At 32.0% G+C, this 21,021-nt stretch overlaps 20 non-coding genes across 20 annotated transcripts; all 20 read left to right on the top strand.

The window, feature by feature from the left end:
* The first annotated feature begins 3,419 nt into the window (after window positions 1-3,419).
* LOC145297394 (U5 spliceosomal RNA) lies at window positions 3,420-3,543 on the top strand. The gene has a single exon (XR_013870245.1). It is a non-coding gene; the product is annotated as a U5 spliceosomal RNA (small nuclear RNA).
* A 790-nt stretch (window positions 3,544-4,333) lies between these two features.
* LOC145297391 (U5 spliceosomal RNA) lies at window positions 4,334-4,457 on the top strand. The gene has a single exon (XR_013870242.1). It is a non-coding gene; the product is annotated as a U5 spliceosomal RNA (small nuclear RNA).
* Window positions 4,458-5,247: 790 nt separating this feature from the next.
* LOC145297390 (U5 spliceosomal RNA) lies at window positions 5,248-5,371 on the top strand. Its single transcript, XR_013870241.1, has one exon. It is a non-coding gene; the product is annotated as a U5 spliceosomal RNA (small nuclear RNA).
* Window positions 5,372-6,159: 788 nt separating this feature from the next.
* LOC145297389 (U5 spliceosomal RNA) lies at window positions 6,160-6,283 on the top strand. Its single transcript, XR_013870240.1, has one exon. It is a non-coding gene; the product is annotated as a U5 spliceosomal RNA (small nuclear RNA).
* A 789-nt stretch (window positions 6,284-7,072) lies between these two features.
* LOC145297388 (U5 spliceosomal RNA) lies at window positions 7,073-7,196 on the top strand. Its single transcript, XR_013870239.1, has one exon. It is a non-coding gene; the product is annotated as a U5 spliceosomal RNA (small nuclear RNA).
* A 792-nt stretch (window positions 7,197-7,988) lies between these two features.
* LOC145297387 (U5 spliceosomal RNA) lies at window positions 7,989-8,112 on the top strand. Its single transcript, XR_013870238.1, has one exon. It is a non-coding gene; the product is annotated as a U5 spliceosomal RNA (small nuclear RNA).
* Window positions 8,113-8,902: 790 nt separating this feature from the next.
* Window positions 8,903-9,026, top strand: LOC145297386 (U5 spliceosomal RNA). The gene has a single exon (XR_013870237.1). It is a non-coding gene; the product is annotated as a U5 spliceosomal RNA (small nuclear RNA).
* Window positions 9,027-9,816: 790 nt separating this feature from the next.
* On the top strand, window positions 9,817-9,940 carry LOC145297385 (U5 spliceosomal RNA). The gene has a single exon (XR_013870236.1). It is a non-coding gene; the product is annotated as a U5 spliceosomal RNA (small nuclear RNA).
* A 790-nt stretch (window positions 9,941-10,730) lies between these two features.
* Window positions 10,731-10,854, top strand: LOC145297384 (U5 spliceosomal RNA). The gene has a single exon (XR_013870235.1). It is a non-coding gene; the product is annotated as a U5 spliceosomal RNA (small nuclear RNA).
* Window positions 10,855-11,644: 790 nt separating this feature from the next.
* LOC145297382 (U5 spliceosomal RNA) lies at window positions 11,645-11,768 on the top strand. The gene has a single exon (XR_013870234.1). It is a non-coding gene; the product is annotated as a U5 spliceosomal RNA (small nuclear RNA).
* A 791-nt stretch (window positions 11,769-12,559) lies between these two features.
* Window positions 12,560-12,683, top strand: LOC145297381 (U5 spliceosomal RNA). The gene has a single exon (XR_013870233.1). It is a non-coding gene; the product is annotated as a U5 spliceosomal RNA (small nuclear RNA).
* Window positions 12,684-13,473: 790 nt separating this feature from the next.
* LOC145297380 (U5 spliceosomal RNA) lies at window positions 13,474-13,597 on the top strand. Its single transcript, XR_013870232.1, has one exon. It is a non-coding gene; the product is annotated as a U5 spliceosomal RNA (small nuclear RNA).
* Window positions 13,598-14,386: 789 nt separating this feature from the next.
* Window positions 14,387-14,510, top strand: LOC145297379 (U5 spliceosomal RNA). Its single transcript, XR_013870231.1, has one exon. It is a non-coding gene; the product is annotated as a U5 spliceosomal RNA (small nuclear RNA).
* A 792-nt stretch (window positions 14,511-15,302) lies between these two features.
* LOC145297378 (U5 spliceosomal RNA) lies at window positions 15,303-15,426 on the top strand. Its single transcript, XR_013870230.1, has one exon. It is a non-coding gene; the product is annotated as a U5 spliceosomal RNA (small nuclear RNA).
* A 793-nt stretch (window positions 15,427-16,219) lies between these two features.
* LOC145297377 (U5 spliceosomal RNA) lies at window positions 16,220-16,343 on the top strand. Its single transcript, XR_013870229.1, has one exon. It is a non-coding gene; the product is annotated as a U5 spliceosomal RNA (small nuclear RNA).
* Window positions 16,344-17,134: 791 nt separating this feature from the next.
* On the top strand, window positions 17,135-17,258 carry LOC145297376 (U5 spliceosomal RNA). The gene has a single exon (XR_013870228.1). It is a non-coding gene; the product is annotated as a U5 spliceosomal RNA (small nuclear RNA).
* An 802-nt stretch (window positions 17,259-18,060) lies between these two features.
* Window positions 18,061-18,184, top strand: LOC145297375 (U5 spliceosomal RNA). Its single transcript, XR_013870227.1, has one exon. It is a non-coding gene; the product is annotated as a U5 spliceosomal RNA (small nuclear RNA).
* An 800-nt stretch (window positions 18,185-18,984) lies between these two features.
* LOC145297374 (U5 spliceosomal RNA) lies at window positions 18,985-19,108 on the top strand. Its single transcript, XR_013870226.1, has one exon. It is a non-coding gene; the product is annotated as a U5 spliceosomal RNA (small nuclear RNA).
* Window positions 19,109-19,907: 799 nt separating this feature from the next.
* On the top strand, window positions 19,908-20,031 carry LOC145297373 (U5 spliceosomal RNA). Its single transcript, XR_013870225.1, has one exon. It is a non-coding gene; the product is annotated as a U5 spliceosomal RNA (small nuclear RNA).
* An 800-nt stretch (window positions 20,032-20,831) lies between these two features.
* LOC145297372 (U5 spliceosomal RNA) lies at window positions 20,832-20,955 on the top strand. Its single transcript, XR_013870224.1, has one exon. It is a non-coding gene; the product is annotated as a U5 spliceosomal RNA (small nuclear RNA).
* Window positions 20,956-21,021: the final 66 nt, after the last annotated feature.

Genomic DNA, 21,021 nt, shown 5'->3' with positions numbered 1-21,021 from the left:
ATCGTCTGACCCTCTAAGAGGAAACGTCAGAATGATAAATTAAAAACTAAGAAACGAATGAGGAAAGAAGGGAATTTGGTTTCAGTTGGAAGACCAGTGAGAAAAAAAAATCTCACTGTTCAGGTGGTTTTAAATCAATAAATATCTCCAACTGATGTTTCAAAATCTTTTGTCTTGGTCCATCACGTTGTCCCATTTATTTAAAATTACCATGGTTAGGTCCTGTTGGCCTTCATATTGTTAAAAGGATTTCTTCTGCTACTCAACGTTGTTTTCCAGCTACTATGCTTAGAGTAGTTTACACAACTCGAACCTTTTTCTCTTCTTTTCGTAAAGATGTTTTGCCAACCATTCAAAAGAATTCTGTTGCTTATAAATTTGTTTGTCAGTGTGGAGCTGACTACGTTGGCAAAACATCCCAAAGATTAGAAATGAGAATATCCCAACATATCCCTCGGGATATTCGACTACACCAAGTTTCGAGAACATCCGGGCACTTCCAAGCTCATGAGTCCGCCATTGGTAATCACCTGATGAGTATAAATAGGTGTTCTGATCAATATTCCGATGTGTGGTTTTCTGTTTTATACAGTGCGAGGTCGGACTATCATCTCAATATTATTGAGGCGTTAGTCATTAATAACTCTCGACCTAGCCTGTGTAGACAAAAGATTTTGAAACATCAGTTGGAGATATTTATTGATTTAAAACCACCTGAACAGTGAGAATTTTTTTTTTTCTCCACTGTTCTTCCAACTGAAACCAAATTCCCTTCTTTCCTCATTCGTTTCTTAGTTTTTAATTTATCATTCTGACGTTTCCTCTTAGAGGGTCAGACGATAAGGCCTTAAGGAAATTTTAATAATTTCACCTGCCCGTTTTTTTTTGTATATATATATATATATATATATATATATATATATATATATATATATATATATATAATCACCGAAGTGACGCAATGTTGAACTTGGTCAGTACTAAAATAGGTGACCATTTAGGACTTGCAGGTGTTGTATGTGATCTCAGTTTATCTCGGCATTGTTTTCAGTCGTCCAGGACTACTCTGCCACTGGATCCAAGCAGTGCCGATTCAGGAGAGGTGTGAGTGTGGATTACGCAACGCTTACTTTACAATTACCCGTGCAGCTCCTCCATACATGGGGTATCTATAGTCTTTTGAGATTGAACGGAGGCTTACACTTTCAAAAAGAGAAAAAAATGAAGCTAGGGAGAAATTAAATCTAACATTAACCTATTCTAGTTTGATCGAGTCGGATTGTTTATGCTAATAGCAAAGCCAAACGGGTCATTAACCTGTAATTAACTGGATAATTTTCAGCTTCTATATAGTTTGATTCATTGCAGATAAGTTCAAACGTTACAATTATGTACTTATAAAGATGAGTTTCCACCGATTTTCAAAAATAAAGAAAAAAATGCCTCAGATATGACGTCGGGGAGCTCAACAACCGATCTCCTACGTTCCCCATATTAATTCACTAAACAAAATCTGGTAATTGTAGCCTGGTAGACCAACACAAAACCTACCTTAAAAACTTGTTTTCTATTGGTTTTCGGGTCTACTCTAAACGAATATCGCATTTAAAATTGGAGCAGGAAACTCGTCTTCACGATACTTCAAAAAAAAAAAAAAAGAAAAGATACTTTTCCGCATTTTTTCACCTATTAATGCAAGGCACCGGACATGTTTTTTTCCAAACAACGGTTGGAATTTAAGATAGTGGATAGTTAACTTTAATAAATATATATGCACACATACAATAACAGTCACTACATATAACAAAGAATTATATAATATCGGGAAATCTACTTATTTACAAAAATTTAAGATATTCGTTTTCAGCATACCCGCAGATTTGTAATGGTCGTCATTTTAAAGGAAACTGAATAGGTTCTGCTGGGTGACGGCTTCGATAGATGGAAAGAAAAGCGAAATTGAGGAAACAAGAGAAAATGTAAAGTATGGATGTCTTGTCCCCCTAAAATCCAAACGTCATATGGGTTCCGATACTATATTTCATCTTTTTTTCCTTAGACCGGAAGTCGTTTTAGACAGAAACTAGGTTAATTTTTCTTTCAATTCAGCATAACTTTTTTGGATATTTGAATTTTACCGCAATTAAAAACGATAAAGTGTTAAAGTGGTAAGTTATTCATAAGCGATCATATATATACACACACAACAGGTCGCCCGGTATTGCGCAGTCGTAAAATACGTTTAAATGATATTTATATCAATGCAGATAGCTTATTTATCGTTGTTATATCGAACCACATATATAGTAATGATTTTTAAAAAAATAGGTGCTAATGCAGAGAGTGCTCGGCGCTATTTTTTTTAAATCGTATTTCCCCATTTAATTAAAGTTATTTTATATTCACTTGTAAGGGTAAAGTACAGAATATGTACAAAACACCCTCCCCTCTCTGTTAAGAATGGCTTTTTAAATAACATTATTTCAGTACTCTGCAGGAGTACCATAAAATAAAATGACTCGTGCGCCACCGAGAATAGAAATCAAAACATTAAGCTTACAATTTACTTTCTCCAAGAAACATTTTACAAATATGGCCAAATATGACCGCCGCGTTATATAGAGACAGGACACCTGCGGAAAAGTCTCTTTTCAGTATTGTAAAAAGAAAAAAATGCCGTTCCAAATTTAAATGTATGATTCGTTTAATAACAGCCCAAGATAACGAGTTTTTTTTTGTTTTTTTTTGTTTAAGAGTTTTGTGTTGGTCGACGAGACCACAATTACCAAAAATCTATTGAAATAATTTTCTAATTAAGTAGATAAATCCATTCGATGTGTCTTTTCTTTAGAAATGGTTTTGAGATTCAGCATCATTGTTGAAATAAATTTTCCTCACATTAGGCAAAATATTTGTTTAGAAATCAACACAAACAATAATGTAGCCCATTAAATATTATATTTAATCTTGCTGGTTGGTTGATAACCACGAAGTTTGGTTATATTTTGGATTCGCGTCAATTTTGACTGCAAGTAGGTGGGTTCATGAAAATTCATGCTTGAGAGTCCGGTATAATATATGCTCATTTCGGCTCAACTGAAGAAAAAAATCTTGTTGGACAATAAATTAATCCAAAAGGAAAAAGTTGAATAATAAACTACAGTCAAAAATTAACAAAACAGCGTGCGAATATATGAACGTATGCTTGGGAAATTCTCACAACAATATGACGCAACAACCAAAGCGACGGATTAGTTATTTTATAAAACGATTGTCGTATCCCATTGGTTAAAATTTATAACGATGGTTACAAATATGATGACCAAAAAGTTCGTTGTGTTACCCTAAGGTAAGTAAAAGTACGTTTTATGCGACAGGTGATAGATTATTAAAAGAAAGTGTAGAAAAAGTAGCCGATATAAATCTTGTTCCTGGTCATTTTTAGCGAATAAATCTTTCGCCTTTTCCTAAAGATTTCCGTGGTCAAGAACAATAAGGAGTCTATAGACTTATTTTTCCTTAAACCCTACATTTTTGTAGGGTAATAAATTATATAATAACAGACTAATGGGAGAAAATGTTTCACTTTGTTTTCTCACCATAGTATATAAGAAAATGAAAGCAGGTTTGCCTTCAGTCGATTTTGTATGCAAAAATTTAATGGTTTTCCTTTTTGTTTAATCCATGTATAAATTTATTTTCATGTTAATTTAACGACATTTTTCACCAAAAATCTCACTTTGTAATAGTGTCTGTTAAAACGGGAAAATACCTATTCAAAGTAAAAATATGCTTTCTCTTGAATTCTTCTCTTCAAAGTTGCCAAAGCACTTACATTTTTTAACGAGGCGTTCATAGATAGATTTCGTTTTTGTGTATACTCCATGTTTGTCTATTGTAAAAATGAACGCGAGTCATGTACGTTATATGCTTGTGACAAAATGTTTTTTTTTTTTTTTTTTCGTTGTTAAAAAGTACGTTTTATGCGACAGATTATTAAAAGAAAGTGTAGAAAAAGTAGCCGATATAAATCAGTACGTCTCTTCTTGTTTTATACGCTCCAACCCTACTGAACCCCCTAGAATTATACAGGGGAAGATAACTTTATTAACTGGGGCTGCCAGGGAGATAAATGTGATTTTTTTTTAAATAGTCTCATTTTTTTCTAAAATACTCTCTACTAGCAGAAATATAATAGATAGAATAATTTGGTAATCAAGCAGTATCATATACATCTGTAAAATTGAATTAATTAATTCGACAAAATGACATTTCAGGATCGCGCCTGTTGAACGACGCTGTCAAGCTAACTTGGGGCCCCTCAAAATGAAGGCCACTCTTGTTCCTGGTCATTTTTAGCGAATAAATCTTTCGCCTTTTCCTAAAGATTTCCGTGGTCAAGAACAATAAGGAGTCTATAGACTTATTTTTCCTTAAACCCTACATTTTTGTAGGGTAATAAATTATATAATAACAGACTAATGGGAGAAAATGTTTCACTTTGTTTTCTCACCATAGTATATAAGAAAATGAAAGCAGGTTTGCCTTCAGTCGATTTTGTATGCAAAAATTTAATGGTTTTCCTTTTTGTTTAATCCATGTATAAATTTATTTTCATGTTAATTTAACGACATTTTTCACCAAAAATCTCACTTTGTAATAGTGTCTGTTAAAACGGGAAAATACCTATTCAAAGTAAAAATATGCTTTCTCTTGAATTCTTCTCTTCAAAGTTGCCAAAGCACTTACATTTTTTAACGAGGCGTTCATAGATAGATTTCGTTTTTGTGTATACTCCATGTTTGTCTATTGTAAAAATGAACGCGAGTCATGTACGTTATATGCTTGTGACAAAATGTTTTTTTTTTTTTTTTTTCGTTGTTAAAAAGTACGTTTTATGCGACAGATTATTAAAAGAAAGTGTAGAAAAAGTAGCCGATATAAATCAGTACGTCTCTTCTTGTTTTATACGCTCCAACCCTACTGAACCCCCTAGAATTATACAGGGGAAGATAACTTTATTAACTGGGGCTGCCAGGGAGATAAATGTGATTTTTTTTTAAATAGTCTCATTTTTTTCTAAAATACTCTCTACTAGCAGAAATATAATAGATAGAATAATTTGGTAATCAAGCAGTATCATATACATCTGTAAAATTGAATTAATTAATTCGACAAAATGACATTTCAGGATCGCGCCTGTTGAACGACGCTGTCAAGCTAACTTGGGGCCCCTCAAAATGAAGGCCACTCTTGTTCCTGGTCATTTTTAGCGAATAAATCTTTCGCCTTTTCCTAAAGATTTCCGTGGTCAAGAACAATAAGGAGTCTATAGACTTATTTTTCCTTAAACCCTACATTTTTGTAGGGTAATAAATTATATAATAACAGACTAATGGGAGAAAATGTTTCACTTTGTTTTCTCACCATAGTATATAAGAAAATGAAAGCAGGTTTGCCTTCAGTCGATTTTGTATGCAAAAATTTAATGGTTTTCCTTTTTGTTTAATCCATGTATAAATTTATTTTCATGTTAATTTAACGACATTTTTCACCAAAAATCTCACTTTGTAATAGTGTCTGTTAAAACGGGAAAATACCTATTCAAAGTAAAAATATGCTTTCTCTTGAATTCTTCTCTTCAAAGTTGCCAAAGCACTTACATTTTTTAACGAGGCGTTCATAGATAGATTTCGTTTTTGTGTATACTCCATGTTTGTCTATTGTAAAAATGAACGCGAGTCATGTACGTTATATGCTTGTGACAAAATGTTTTTTTTTTTTTTTTCGTTGTTAAAAAGTACGTTTTATGCGACAGATTATTAAAAGAAAGTGTAGAAAAAGTAGCCGATATAAATCAGTACGTCTCTTCTTGTTTTATACGCTCCAACCCTACTGAACCCCCTAGAATTATACAGGGGAAGATAACTTTATTAACTGGGGCTGCCAGGGAGATAAATGTGATTTTTTTTAAAATAGTCTCAATTTTTTCTAAAATACTCTCTACTAGCAGAAATATAATAGATAGAATAATTTGGTAATCAAGCAGTATCATATACATCTGTAAAATTGAATTAATTAATTCGACAAAATGACATTTCAGGATCGCGCCTGTTGAACGACGCTGTCAAGCTAACTTGGGGCCCCTCAAAATGAAGGCCACTCTTGTTCCTGGTCATTTTTAGCGAATAAATCTTTCGCCTTTTCCTAAAGATTTCCGTGGTCAAGAACAATAAGGAGTCTATAGACTTATTTTTCCTTAAACCCTACATTTTTGTAGGGTAATAAATTATATAATAACAGACTAATGGGAGAAAATGTTTCACTTTGTTTTCTCACCATAGTATATAAGAAAATGAAAGCAGGTTTGCCTTCAGTCGATTTTGTATGCAAAAATTTAATGGTTTTCCTTTTTGTTTAATCCATGTATAAATTTATTTTCATGTTAATTTAACGACATTTTTCACCAAAAATCTCACTTTGTAATAGTGTCTGTTAAAACGGGAAAATACCTATTCAAAGTAAAAATATGCTTTCTCTTGAATTCTTCTCTTCAAAGTTGCCAAAGCACTTACATTTTTTAACGAGGCGTTCATAGATAGATTTCGTTTTTGTGTATACTCCATGTTTGTCTATTGTAAAAATGAACGCGAGTCATGTACGTTATATGCTTGTGACAAAATGTTTTTTTTTTTTTTTTTCGTTGTTAAAAAGTACGTTTTATGCGACAGATTATTAAAAGAAAGTGTAGAAAAAGTAGCCGATATAAATCAGTACGTCTCTTCTTGTTTTATACGCTCCAACCCTACTGAACCCCCTAGAATTATACAGGGGAAGATAACTTTATTAACTGGGGCTGCCAGGGAGATAAATGTGATTTTTTTTTAAATAGTCTCATTTTTTTCTAAAATACTCTCTACTAGCAGAAATATAATAGATAGAATAATTTGGTAATCAAGCAGTATCATATACATCTGTAAAATTGAATTAATTAATTCGACAAAATGACATTTCAGGATCGCGCCTGTTGAACGACGCTGTCAAGCTAACTTGGGGCCCCTCAAAATGAAGGCCACTCTTGTTCCTGGTCATTTTTAGCGAATAAATCTTTCGCCTTTTCCTAAAGATTTCCGTGGTCAAGAACAATAAGGAGTCTATAGACTTATTTTTCCTTAAACCCTACATTTTTGTAGGGTAATAAATTATATAATAACAGACTAATGGGAGAAAATGTTTCACTTTGTTTTCTCACCATAGTATATAAGAAAATGAAAGCAGGTTTGCCTTCAGTCGATTTTGTATGCAAAAATTTAATGGTTTTCCTTTTTGTTTAATCCATGTATAAATTTATTTTCATGTTAATTTAACGACATTTTTCACCAAAAATCTCACTTTGTAATAGTGTCTGTTAAAACGGGAAAATACCTATTCAAAGTAAAAATATGCTTTCTCTTGAATTCTTCTCTTCAAAGTTGCCAAAGCACTTACATTTTTTAACGAGGCGTTCATAGATAGATTTCGTTTTTGTGTATACTCCATGTTTGTCTATTGTAAAAATGAACGCGAGTCATGTACGTTATATGCTTGTGACAAAATGTTTTTTTTTTTTTTTTTTTTCGTTGTTAAAAAGTACGTTTTATGCGACAGATTATTAAAAGAAAGTGTAGAAAAAGTAGCCGATATAAATCAGTACGTCTCTTCTTGTTTTATACGCTCCAACCCTACTGAACCCCCTAGAATTATACAGGGGAAGATAACTTTATTAACTGGGGCTGCCAGGGAGATAAATGTGATTTTTTTTTAAATAGTCTCATTTTTTTCTAAAATACTCTCTACTAGCAGAAATATAATAGATAGAATAATTTGGTAATCAAGCAGTATCATATACATCTGTAAAATTGAATTAATTAATTCGACAAAATGACATTTCAGGATCGCGCCTGTTGAACGACGCTGTCAAGCTAACTTGGGGCCCCTCAAAATGAAGGCCACTCTTGTTCCTGGTCATTTTTAGCGAATAAATCTTTCGCCTTTTCCTAAAGATTTCCGTGGTCAAGAACAATAAGGAGTCTATAGACTTATTTTTCCTTAAACCCTACATTTTTGTAGGGTAATAAATTATATAATAACAGACTAATGGGAGAAAATGTTTCACTTTGTTTTCTCACCATAGTATATAAGAAAATGAAAGCAGGTTTGCCTTCAGTCGATTTTGTATGCAAAAATTTAATGGTTTTCCTTTTTGTTTAATCCATGTATAAATTTATTTTCATGTTAATTTAACGACATTTTTCACCAAAAATCTCACTTTGTAATAGTGTCTGTTAAAACGGGAAAATACCTATTCAAAGTAAAAATATGCTTTCTCTTGAATTCTTCTCTTCAAAGTTGCCAAAGCACTTACATTTTTTAACGAGGCGTTCATAGATAGATTTCGTTTTTGTGTATACTCCATGTTTGTCTATTGTAAAAATGAACGCGAGTCATGTACGTTATATGCTTGTGACAAAATGTTTTTTTTTTTTTTTTTTCGTTGTTAAAAAGTACGTTTTATGCGACAGATTATTAAAAGAAAGTGTAGAAAAAGTAGCCGATATAAATCAGTACGTCTCTTCTTGTTTTATACGCTCCAACCCTACTGAACCCCCTAGAATTATACAGGGGAAGATAACTTTATTAACTGGGGCTGCCAGGGAGATAAATGTGATTTTTTTTAAAATAGTCTCATTTTTTTCTAAAATACTCTCTACTAGCAGAAATATAATAGATAGAATAATTTGGTAATCAAGCAGTATCATATACATCTGTAAAATTGAATTAATTAATTCGACAAAATGACATTTCAGGATCGCGCCTGTTGAACGACGCTGTCAAGCTAACTTGGGGCCCCTCAAAATGAAGGCCACTCTTGTTCCTGGTCATTTTTAGCGAATAAATCTTTCGCCTTTTCCTAAAGATTTCCGTGGTCAAGAACAATAAGGAGTCTATAGACTTATTTTTCCTTAAACCCTACATTTTTGTAGGGTAATAAATTATATAATAACAGACTAATGGGAGAAAATGTTTCACTTTGTTTTCTCACCATAGTATATAAGAAAATGAAAGCAGGTTTGCCTTCAGTCGATTTTGTATGCAAAAATTTAATGGTTTTCCTTTTTGTTTAATCCATGTATAAATTTATTTTCATGTTAATTTAACGACATTTTTCACCAAAAATCTCACTTTGTAATAGTGTCTGTTAAAACGGGAAAATACCTATTCAAAGTAAAAATATGCTTTCTCTTGAATTCTTCTCTTCAAAGTTGCCAAAGCACTTACATTTTTTAACGAGGCGTTCATAGATAGATTTCGTTTTTGTGTATACTCCATGTTTGTCTATTGTAAAAATGAACGCGAGTCATGTACGTTATATGCTTGTGACAAAATGTTTTTTTTTTTTTTTTTTCGTTGTTAAAAAGTACGTTTTATGCGACAGATTATTAAAAGAAAGTGTAGAAAAAGTAGCCGATATAAATCAGTACGTCTCTTCTTGTTTTATACGCTCCAACCCTACTGAACCCCCTAGAATTATACAGGGGAAGATAACTTTATTAACTGGGGCTGCCAGGGAGATAAATGTGATTTTTTTTTAAATAGTCTCATTTTTTTCTAAAATACTCTCTACTAGCAGAAATATAATAGATAGAATAATTTGGTAATCAAGCAGTATCATATACATCTGTAAAATTGAATTAATTAATTCGACAAAATGACATTTCAGGATCGCGCCTGTTGAACGACGCTGTCAAGCTAACTTGGGGCCCCTCAAAATGAAGGCCACTCTTGTTCCTGGTCATTTTTAGCGAATAAATCTTTCGCCTTTTCCTAAAGATTTCCGTGGTCAAGAACAATAAGGAGTCTATAGACTTATTTTTCCTTAAACCCTACATTTTTGTAGGGTAATAAATTATATAATAACAGACTAATGGGAGAAAATGTTTCACTTTGTTTTCTCACCATAGTATATAAGAAAATGAAAGCAGGTTTGCCTTCAGTCGATTTTGTATGCAAAAATTTAATGGTTTTCCTTTTTGTTTAATCCATGTATAAATTTATTTTCATGTTAATTTAACGACATTTTTCACCAAAAATCTCACTTTGTAATAGTGTCTGTTAAAACGGGAAAATACCTATTCAAAGTAAAAATATGCTTTCTCTTGAATTCTTCTCTTCAAAGTTGCCAAAGCACTTACATTTTTTAACGAGGCGTTCATAGATAGATTTCGTTTTTGTGTATACTCCATGTTTGTCTATTGTAAAAATGAACGCGAGTCATGTACGTTATATGCTTGTGACAAAATGTTTTTTTTTTTTTTTTTTCGTTGTTAAAAAGTACGTTTTATGCGACAGATTATTAAAAGAAAGTGTAGAAAAAGTAGCCGATATAAATCAGTACGTCTCTTCTTGTTTTATACGCTCCAACCCTACTGAACCCCCTAGAATTATACAGGGGAAGATAACTTTATTAACTGGGGCTGCCAGGGAGATAAATGTGATTTTTTTTTAAATAGTCTCATTTTTTTCTAAAATACTCTCTACTAGCAGAAATATAATAGATAGAATAATTTGGTAATCAAGCAGTATCATATACATCTGTAAAATTGAATTAATTAATTCGACAAAATGACATTTCAGGATCGCGCCTGTTGAACGACGCTGTCAAGCTAACTTGGGGCCCCTCAAAATGAAGGCCACTCTTGTTCCTGGTCATTTTTAGCGAATAAATCTTTCGCCTTTTCCTAAAGATTTCCGTGGTCAAGAACAATAAGGAGTCTATAGACTTATTTTTCCTTAAACCCTACATTTTTGTAGGGTAATAAATTATATAATAACAGACTAATGGGAGAAAATGTTTCACTTTGTTTTCTCACCATAGTATATAAGAAAATGAAAGCAGGTTTGCCTTCAGTCGATTTTGTATGCAAAAATTTAATGGTTTTCCTTTTTGTTTAATCCATGTATAAATTTATTTTCATGTTAATTTAACGACATTTTTCACCAAAAATCTCACTTTGTAATAGTGTCTGTTAAAACGGGAAAATACCTATTCAAAGTAAAAATATGCTTTCTCTTGAATTCTTCTCTTCAAAGTTGCCAAAGCACTTACATTTTTTAACGAGGCGTTCATAGATAGATTTCGTTTTTGTGTATACTCCATGTTTGTCTATTGTAAAAATGAACGCGAGTCATGTACGTTATATGCTTGTGACAAAATGTTTTTTTTTTTTTTTTTTCGTTGTTAAAAAGTACGTTTTATGCGACAGATTATTAAAAGAAAGTGTAGAAAAAGTAGCCGATATAAATCAGTACGTCTCTTCTTGTTTTATACGCTCCAACCCTACTGAACCCCCTAGAATTATACAGGGGAAGATAACTTTATTAACTGGGGCTGCCAGGGAGATAAATGTGATTTTTTTTTAAATAGTCTCATTTTTTTCTAAAATACTCTCTACTAGCAGAAATATAATAGATAGAATAATTTGGTAATCAAGCAGTATCATATACATCTGTAAAATTGAATTAATTAATTCGACAAAATGACATTTCAGGATCGCGCCTGTTGAACGACGCTGTCAAGCTAACTTGGGGCCCCTCAAAATGAAGGCCACTCTTGTTCCTGGTCATTTTTAGCGAATAAATCTTTCGCCTTTTCCTAAAGATTTCCGTGGTCAAGAACAATAAGGAGTCTATAGACTTATTTTTCCTTAAACCCTACATTTTTGTAGGGTAATAAATTATATAATAACAGACTAATGGGAGAAAATGTTTCACTTTGTTTTCTCACCATAGTATATAAGAAAATGAAAGCAGGTTTGCCTTCAGTCGATTTTGTATGCAAAAATTTAATGGTTTTCCTTTTTGTTTAATCCATGTATAAATTTATTTTCATGTTAATTTAACGACATTTTTCACCAAAAATCTCACTTTGTAATAGTGTCTGTTAAAACGGGAAAATACCTATTCAAAGTAAAAATATGCTTTCTCTTGAATTCTTCTCTTCAAAGTTGCCAAAGCACTTACATTTTTTAACGAGGCGTTCATAGATAGATTTCGTTTTTGTGTATACTCCATGTTTGTCTATTGTAAAAATGAACGCGAGTCATGTACGTTATATGCTTGTGACAAAATGTTTTTTTTTTTTTTTTTTTCGTTGTTAAAAAGTACGTTTTATGCGACAGATTATTAAAAGAAAGTGTAGAAAAAGTAGCCGATATAAATCAGTACGTCTCTTCTTGTTTTATACGCTCCAACCCTACTGAACCCCCTAGAATTATACAGGGGAAGATAACTTTATTAACTGGGGCTGCCAGGGAGATAAATGTGATTTTTTTTTAAATAGTCTCATTTTTTTCTAAAATACTCTCTACTAGCAGAAATATAATAGATAGAATAATTTGGTAATCAAGCAGTATCATATACATCTGTAAAATTGAATTAATTAATTCGACAAAATGACATTTCAGGATCGCGCCTGTTGAACGACGCTGTCAAGCTAACTTGGGGCCCCTCAAAATGAAGGCCACTCTTGTTCCTGGTCATTTTTAGCGAATAAATCTTTCGCCTTTTCCTAAAGATTTCCGTGGTCAAGAACAATAAGGAGTCTATAGACTTATTTTTCCTTAAACCCTACATTTTTGTAGGGTAATAAATTATATAATAACAGACTAATGGGAGAAAATGTTTCACTTTGTTTTCTCACCATAGTATATAAGAAAATGAAAGCAGGTTTGCCTTCAGTCGATTTTGTATGCAAAAATTTAATGGTTTTCCTTTTTGTTTAATCCATGTATAAATTTATTTTCATGTTAATTTAACGACATTTTTCACCAAAAATCTCACTTTGTAATAGTGTCTGTTAAAACGGGAAAATACCTATTCAAAGTAAAAATATGCTTTCTCTTGAATTCTTCTCTTCAAAGTTGCCAAAGCACTTACATTTTTTAACGAGGCGTTCATAGATAGATTTCGTTTTTGTGTATACTCCATGTTTGTCTATTGTAAAAATGAACGCGAGTCATGTACGTTATATGCTTGTGACAAAATGTTTTTTTTTTTTTTTTTTCGTTGTTAAAAAGTACGTTTTATGCGACAGATTATTAAAAGAAAGTGTAGAAAAAGTAGCCGATATAAATCAGTACGTCTCTTCTTGTTTTATACGCTCCAACCCTACTGAACCCCCTAGAATTATACAGGGGAAGATAACTTTATTAACTGGGGCTGCCAGGGAGATAAATGTGATTTTTTTTTAAATAGTCTCATTTTTTTCTAAAATACTCTCTACTAGCAGAAATATAATAGATAGAATAATTTGGTAATCAAGCAGTATCATATACATCTGTAAAATTGAATTAATTAATTCGACAAAATGACATTTCAGGATCGCGCCTGTTGAACGACGCTGTCAAGCTAACTTGGGGCCCCTCAAAATGAAGGCCACTCTTGTTCCTGGTCATTTTTAGCGAATAAATCTTTCGCCTTTTCCTAAAGATTTCCGTGGTCAAGAACAATAAGGAGTCTATAGACTTATTTTTCCTTAAACCCTACATTTTTGTAGGGTAATAAATTATATAATAACAGACTAATGGGAGAAAATGTTTCACTTTGTTTTCTCACCATAGTATATAAGAAAATGAAAGCAGGTTTGCCTTCAGTCGATTTTGTATGCAAAAATTTAATGGTTTTCCTTTTTGTTTAATCCATGTATAAATTTATTTTCATGTTAATTTAACGACATTTTTCACCAAAAATCTCACTTTGTAATAGTGTCTGTTAAAACGGGAAAATACCTATTCAAAGTAAAAATATGCTTTCTCTTGAATTCTTCTCTTCAAAGTTGCCAAAGCACTTACATTTTTTAACGAGGCGTTCATAGATAGATTTCGTTTTTGTGTATACTCCATGTTTGTCTATTGTAAAAATGAACGCGAGTCATGTACGTTATATGCTTGTGACAAAATGTTTTTTTTTTTTTTTTTCGTTGTTAAAAAGTACGTTTTATGCGACAGATTATTAAAAGAAAGTGTAGAAAAAGTAGCCGATATAAATCAGTACGTCTCTTCTTGTTTTATACGCTCCAACCCTACTGAACCCCCTAGAATTATACAGGGGAAGATAACTTTATTAACTGGGGCTGCCAGGGAGATAAATGTGATTTTTTTTTAAATAGTCTCATTTTTTTCTAAAATACTCTCTACTAGCAGAAATATAATAGATAGAATAATTTGGTAATCAAGCAGTATCATATACATCTGTAAAATTGAATTAATTAATTCGACAAAATGACATTTCAGGATCGCGCCTGTTGAACGACGCTGTCAAGCTAACTTGGGGCCCCTCAAAATGAAGGCCACTCTTGTTCCTGGTCATTTTTAGCGAATAAATCTTTCGCCTTTTCCTAAAGATTTCCGTGGTCAAGAACAATAAGGAGTCTATAGACTTATTTTTCCTTAAACCCTACATTTTTGTAGGGTAATAAATTATATAATAACAGACTAATGGGAGAAAATGTTTCACTTTGTTTTCTCACCATAGTATATAAGAAAATGAAAGCAGGTTTGCCTTCAGTCGATTTTGTATGCAAAAATTTAATGGTTTTCCTTTTTGTTTAATCCATGTATAAATTTATTTTCATGTTAATTTAACGACATTTTTCACCAAAAATCTCACTTTGTAATAGTGTCTGTTAAAACGGGAAAATACCTATTCAAAGTAAAAATATGCTTTCTCTTGAATTCTTCTCTTCAAAGTTGCCAAAGCACTTACATTTTTTAACGAGGCGTTCATAGATAGATTTCGTTTTTGTGTATACTCCATGTTTGTCTATTGTAAAAATGAACGCGAGTCATGTACGTTATATGCTTGTGACAAAATGTTTTTTTTTTTTTTTTTTTTCGTTGTTAAAAAGTACGTTTTATGCGACAGATTATTAAAAGAAAGTGTAGAAAAAGTAGCCGATATAAATCAGTACGTCTCTTCTTGTTTTATACGCTCCAACCCTACTGAACCCCCTAGAATTATACAGGGGAAGATAACTTTATTAACTGGGGCTGCCAGGGAGATAAATGTGATTTTTTTTTAAATAGTCTCATTTTTTTCTAAAATACTCTCTACTAGCAGAAATATAATAGATAGAATAATTTGGTAATCAAGCAGTATCATATACATCTGTAAAATTGAATTAATTAATTCGACAAAATGACATTTCAGGATCGCGCCTGTTGAACGACGCTGTCAAGCTAACTTGGGGCCCCTCAAAATGAAGGCCACTCTTGTTCCTGGTCATTTTTAGCGAATAAATCTTTCGCCTTTTCCTAAAGATTTCCGTGGTCAAGAACAATAAGGAGTCTATAGACTTATTTTTCCTTAAACCCTACATTTTTGTAGGGTAATAAATTATATAATAACAGACTAATGGGAGAAAATGTTTCACTTTGTTTTCTCACCATAGTATATAAGAAAATGAAAGCAGGTTTGCCTTCAGTCGATTTTGTATGCAAAAATTTAATGGTTTTCCTTTTTGTTTAATCCATGTATAAATTTATTTTCATGTTAATTTAACGACATTTTTCACCAAAAATCTCACTTTGTAATAGTGTCTGTTAAAACGGGAAAATACCTATTCAAAGTAAAAATATGCTTTCTCTTGAATTCTTCTCTTCAAAGTTGCCAAAGCACTTACATTTTTTAACGAGGCGTTCATAGATAGATTTCGTTTTTGTGTATACTCCATGTTTGTCTATTGTAAAAATGAACGCGAGTCATGTACGTTATATGCTTGTGACAAAATGTTTTTTTTTTGTTTTTTTTTTCGTTGTTAAAAAGTACGTTTTATGCGACAGATTATTAAAAGAAAGTGTAGAAAAAGTAGCCGATATAAATCAGTACGTCTCTTCTTGTTTTATACGCTCCAACCCTACTGAACCCCCTAGAATTATACAGGGGAAGATAACTTTATTAACTGGGGCTGCCAGGGAGATAAATGTGATTTTTTTTTAAATAGTCTCATTTTTTTCTAAAATACTCTCTACTAGCAGAAATATAATAGATAGAATAATTTGGTAATCAAGCAGTATCATATACATCTGTAAAATTGAATTAATTAATTCGACAAAATGACATTTCAGGATCGCGCCTGTTGAACGACGCTGTCAAGCTAACTTGGGGCCCCTCAAAATGAAGGCCACTCTTGTTCCTGGTCATTTTTAGCGAATAAATCTTTCGCCTTTTCCTAAAGATTTCCGTGGTCAAGAACAATAAGGAGTCTATAGACTTATTTTTCCTTAAACCCTACATTTTTGTAGGGTAATAAATTATATAATAACAGACTAATGGGAGAAAATGTTTCACTTTGTTTTCTCACCATAGTATATAAGAAAATGAAAGCAGGTTTGCCTTCAGTCGATTTTGTATGCAAAAATTTAATGGTTTTCCTTTTTGTTTAATCCATGTATAAATTTATTTTCATGTTAATTTAACGACATTTTTCACCAAAAATCTCACTTTGTAATAGTGTCTGTTAAAACGGGAAAATACCTATTCAAAGTAAAAATATGCTTTCTCTTGAATTCTTCTCTTCAAAGTTGCCAAAGCACTTACATTTTTTAACGAGGCGTTCATAGATAGATTTCGTTTTTGTGTATACTCCATGTTTGTCTATTGTAAAAATGAACGCGAGTCATGTACGTTATATGCTTGTGACAAAATGTTTTTTTTTTTTTTTTTTTCGTTGTTAAAAAGTACGTTTTATGCGACAGATTATTAAAAGAAAGTGTAGAAAAAGTAGCCGATATAAATCAGTACGTCTCTTCTTGTTTTATACGCTCCAACCCTACTGAACCCCCTAGAATTATACAGGGGAAGATAACTTTATTAACTGGGGCTGCCAGGGAGATAAATGTGATTTTTTTTAAAATAGTCTCATTTTTTTCTAAAATACTCTCTACTAGCAGAAATATAATAGATAGAATAATTTGGTAATCAAGCAGTATCATATACATCTGTAAAATTGAATTAATTAATTCGACAAAATGACATTTCAGGATCGCGCCTGTTGAACGACGCTGTCAAGCTAACTTGGGGCCCCTCAAAATGAAGGCCACTCTTGTTCCTGGTCATTTTTAGCGAATAAATCTTTCGCCTTTTCCTAAAGATTTCCGTGGTCAAGAACAATAAGGAGTCTATAGACTTATTTTTCCTTAAACCCTACATTTTTGTAGGGTAATAAATTATATAATAACAGACTAATGGGAGAAAATGTTTCACTTTGTTTTCTCACCATAGTATATAAGAAAATGAAAGCAGGTTTGCCTTCAGTCGATTTTGTATGCAAAAATTTAATGGTTTTCCTTTTTGTTTAATCCATGTATAAATTTATTTTCATGTTAATTTAACGACATTTTTCACCAAAAATCTCACTTTGTAATAGTGTCTGTTAAAACGGGAAAATACCTATTCAAAGTAAAAATATGCTTTCTCTTGAATTCTTCTCTTCAAAGTTGCCAAAGCACTTACATTTTTTAACGAGGCGTTCATAGATAGATTTCGTTTTTGTGTATACTCCATGTTTGTCTATTGTAAAAATGAACGCGAGTCATGTACGTTATATGCTTGTGACAAAATGTTTTTTTTTTTTTTTTTTTTTTTTTTTTTTCGTTGTTAAAAAGTACGTTTTATGCGACAGATTATTAAAAGAAAGTGTAGAAAAAGTAGCCGATATAAATCAGTACGTCTCTTCTTGTTTTATACGCTCCAACCCTACTGAACCCCCTAGAATTATACAGGGGAAGATAACTTTATTAACTGGGGCTGCCAGGGAGATAAATGTGATTTTTTTTTAAATAGTCTCATTTTTTTCTAAAATACTCTCTACTAGCAGAAATATAATAGATAGAATAATTTGGTAATCAAGCAGTATCATATACATCTGTAAAATTGAATTAATTAATTCGACAAAATGACATTTCAGGATCGCGCCTGTTGAACGACGCTGTCAAGCTAACTTGGGGCCCCTCAAAATGAAGGCCACTCTTGTTCCTGGTCATTTTTAGCGAATAAATCTTTCGCCTTTTCCTAAAGATTTCCGTGGTCAAGAACAATAAGGAGTCTATAGACTTATTTTTCCTTAAACCCTACATTTTTGTAGGGTAATAAATTATATAATAACAGACTAATGGGAGAAAATGTTTCACTTTGTTTTCTCACCATAGTATATAAGAAAATGAAAGCAGGTTTGCCTTCAGTCGATTTTGTATGCAAAAATTTAATGGTTTTCCTTTTTGTTTAATCCATGTATAAATTTATTTTCATGTTAATTTAACGACATTTTTCACCAAAAATCTCACTTTGTAATAGTGTCTGTTAAAACGGGAAAATACCTATTCAAAGTAAAAATATGCTTTCTCTTGAATTCTTCTCTTCAAAGTTGCCAAAGCACTTACATTTTTTAACGAGGCGTTCATAGATAGATTTCGTTTTTGTGTATACTCCATGTTTGTCTATTGTAAAAATGAACGCGAGTCATGTACGTTATATGCTTGTGACAAAATGTTTTTTTTTTTTTTTTTTTTTTTTTTTTCGTTGTTAAAAAGTACGTTTTATGCGACAGATTATTAAAAGAAAGTGTAGAAAAAGTAGCCGATATAAATCAGTACGTCTCTTCTTGTTTTATACGCTCCAACCCTACTGAACCCCCTAGAATTATACAGGGGAAGATAACTTTATTAACTGGGGCTGCCAGGGAGATAAATGTGATTTTTTTTAAAATAGTCTCATTTTTTTCTAAAATACTCTCTACTAGCAGAAATATAATAGATAGAATAATTTGGTAATCAAGCAGTATCATATACATCTGTAAAATTGAATTAATTAATTCGACAAAATGACATTTCAGGATCGCGCCTGTTGAACGACGCTGTCAAGCTAACTTGGGGCCCCTCAAAATGAAGGCCACTCTTGTTCCTGGTCATTTTTAGCGAATAAATCTTTCGCCTTTTCCTAAAGATTTCCGTGGTCAAGAACAATAAGGAGTCTATAGACTTATTTTTCCTTAAACCCTACATTTTTGTAGGGTAATAAATTATATAATAACAGACTAATGGGAGAAAATGTTTCACTTTGTTTTCTCACCATAGTATATAAGAAAATGAAAGCAGGTTTGCCTTCAGTCGATTTTGTATGCAGAAATTTAATGGTTTTCCTTTTTGTTTAATCCATGTATAAATTTATTTTCATGTTAATTTAACGACATTTTTCACCAAAAATCTCACTTTGTAATAGTGTCTGTTAAAACGGGAAAATACCTATTCAAAGTAAAAATATGCTTTCTCTTGAATTCTTCTCTTCAAAGTTGCCAAAGCACTTACATTTTTTAACGAGGCGTTCATAGATAGATTTCGTTTTTGTGTATACTCCATGTTTGTCTATTGTAAAAATGAACGCGAGTCATGTACGTTATATGCTTGTGACAAAATGTTTTTTTTTTTTTTTTTTTTTTTTTTTCGTTGTTAAAAAGTACGTTTTATGCGACAGATTATTAAAAGAAAGTGTAGAAAAAGTAGCCGATATAAATCAGTACGTCTCTTCTTGTTTTATACGCTCCAACCCTACTGAACCCCCTAGAATTATACAGGGGAAGATAACTTTATTAACTGGGGCTGCCAGGGAGATAAATGTGATTTTTTTTTAAATAGTCTCATTTTTTTCTAAAATACTCTCTACTAGCAGAAATATAATAGATAGAATAATTTGGTAATCAAGCAGTATCATATACATCTGTAAAATTGAATTAATTAATTCGACAAAATGACATTTCAGGATCGCGCCTGTTGAACGACGCTGTCAAGCTAACTTGGGGCCCCTCAAAATGAAGGCCACTCTTGTTCCTGGTCATTTTTAGCGAATAAATCTTTCGCCTTTTCCTAAAGATTTCCGTGGTCAAGAACAATAAGGAGTCTATAGACTTATTTTTCCTTAAACCCTACATTTTTGTAGGGTAATAAATTATATAATAACAGACTAATGGGAGAAAATGTTTCACTTTGTTTTCTCACCATAGTATATAAGAAAATGAAAGCAGGTTTGCCTTCAGTCGATTTTGTATGCAAAAATTTAATGGTTTTCCTTTTTGTTTAATCCATGTATAAATTTATTTTCATGTTAATTTAACGACATTTTTCACCAAAAATCTCACTTTGTAATAGTGTCTGTTAAAACGGGAAAATACCTATTCAAAGTAAAAATATGCTTTCTCTTGAATTCTTCTCTTCAAAGTTGCCAAAGCACTTACATTTTTTAACGAGGCGTTCATAGATAGATTTCGTTTTTGTGTATACTCCATGTTTGTCTATTGTAAAAATGAACGCGAGTCATGTACGTTATATGCTTGTGACAAAATGTTTTTTTTTTTTTTTTTTTTTTTTTTTTCGTTGTTAAAAAGTACGTTTTATGCGACAGATTATTAAAAGAAAGTGTAGAAAAAGTAGCCGATATAAATCAGTACGTCTCTTCTTGTTTTATACGCTCCAACCCTACTGAACCCCCTAGAATTATACAGGGGAAGATAACTTTATTAACTGGGGCTGCCAGGGAGATAAATGTGATTTTTTTTAAAATAGTCTCATTTTTTTCTAAAATACTCTCTACTAGCAGAAATATAATAGATAGAATAATTTGGTAATCAAGCAGTATCATATACATCTGTAAAATTGAATTAATTAATTCGACAAAATGACATTTCAGGATCGCGCCTGTTGAACGACGCTGTCAAGCTAACTTGGGGCCCCTCAAAATGAAGGCCACTCTTGTTCCTGGTCATTTTTAGCGAATAAATCTTTCGCCTTTTCCTAAAGATTTCCGTGGTCAAGAACAATAAGGAGTCTATAGACTTATTTTTCCTTAAACCCTACATTTTTGTAGGGTAATAAATTATATAATAACAGACTAATGGGAGAAAATGTTTCACTTTGTTTTCTCACCATAGTATAT

This window comes from Euprymna scolopes, chromosome 17 (assembly GCF_053919585.1).
Source record: "Euprymna scolopes isolate OS-2025 chromosome 17, ASM5391958v1, whole genome shotgun sequence".
In the NCBI taxonomy this organism is placed as follows: Eukaryota; Metazoa; Mollusca; class Cephalopoda; order Sepiida; family Sepiolidae; genus Euprymna; species Euprymna scolopes.
This window is presented reverse-complemented; position numbering and strand designations above follow the sequence as displayed.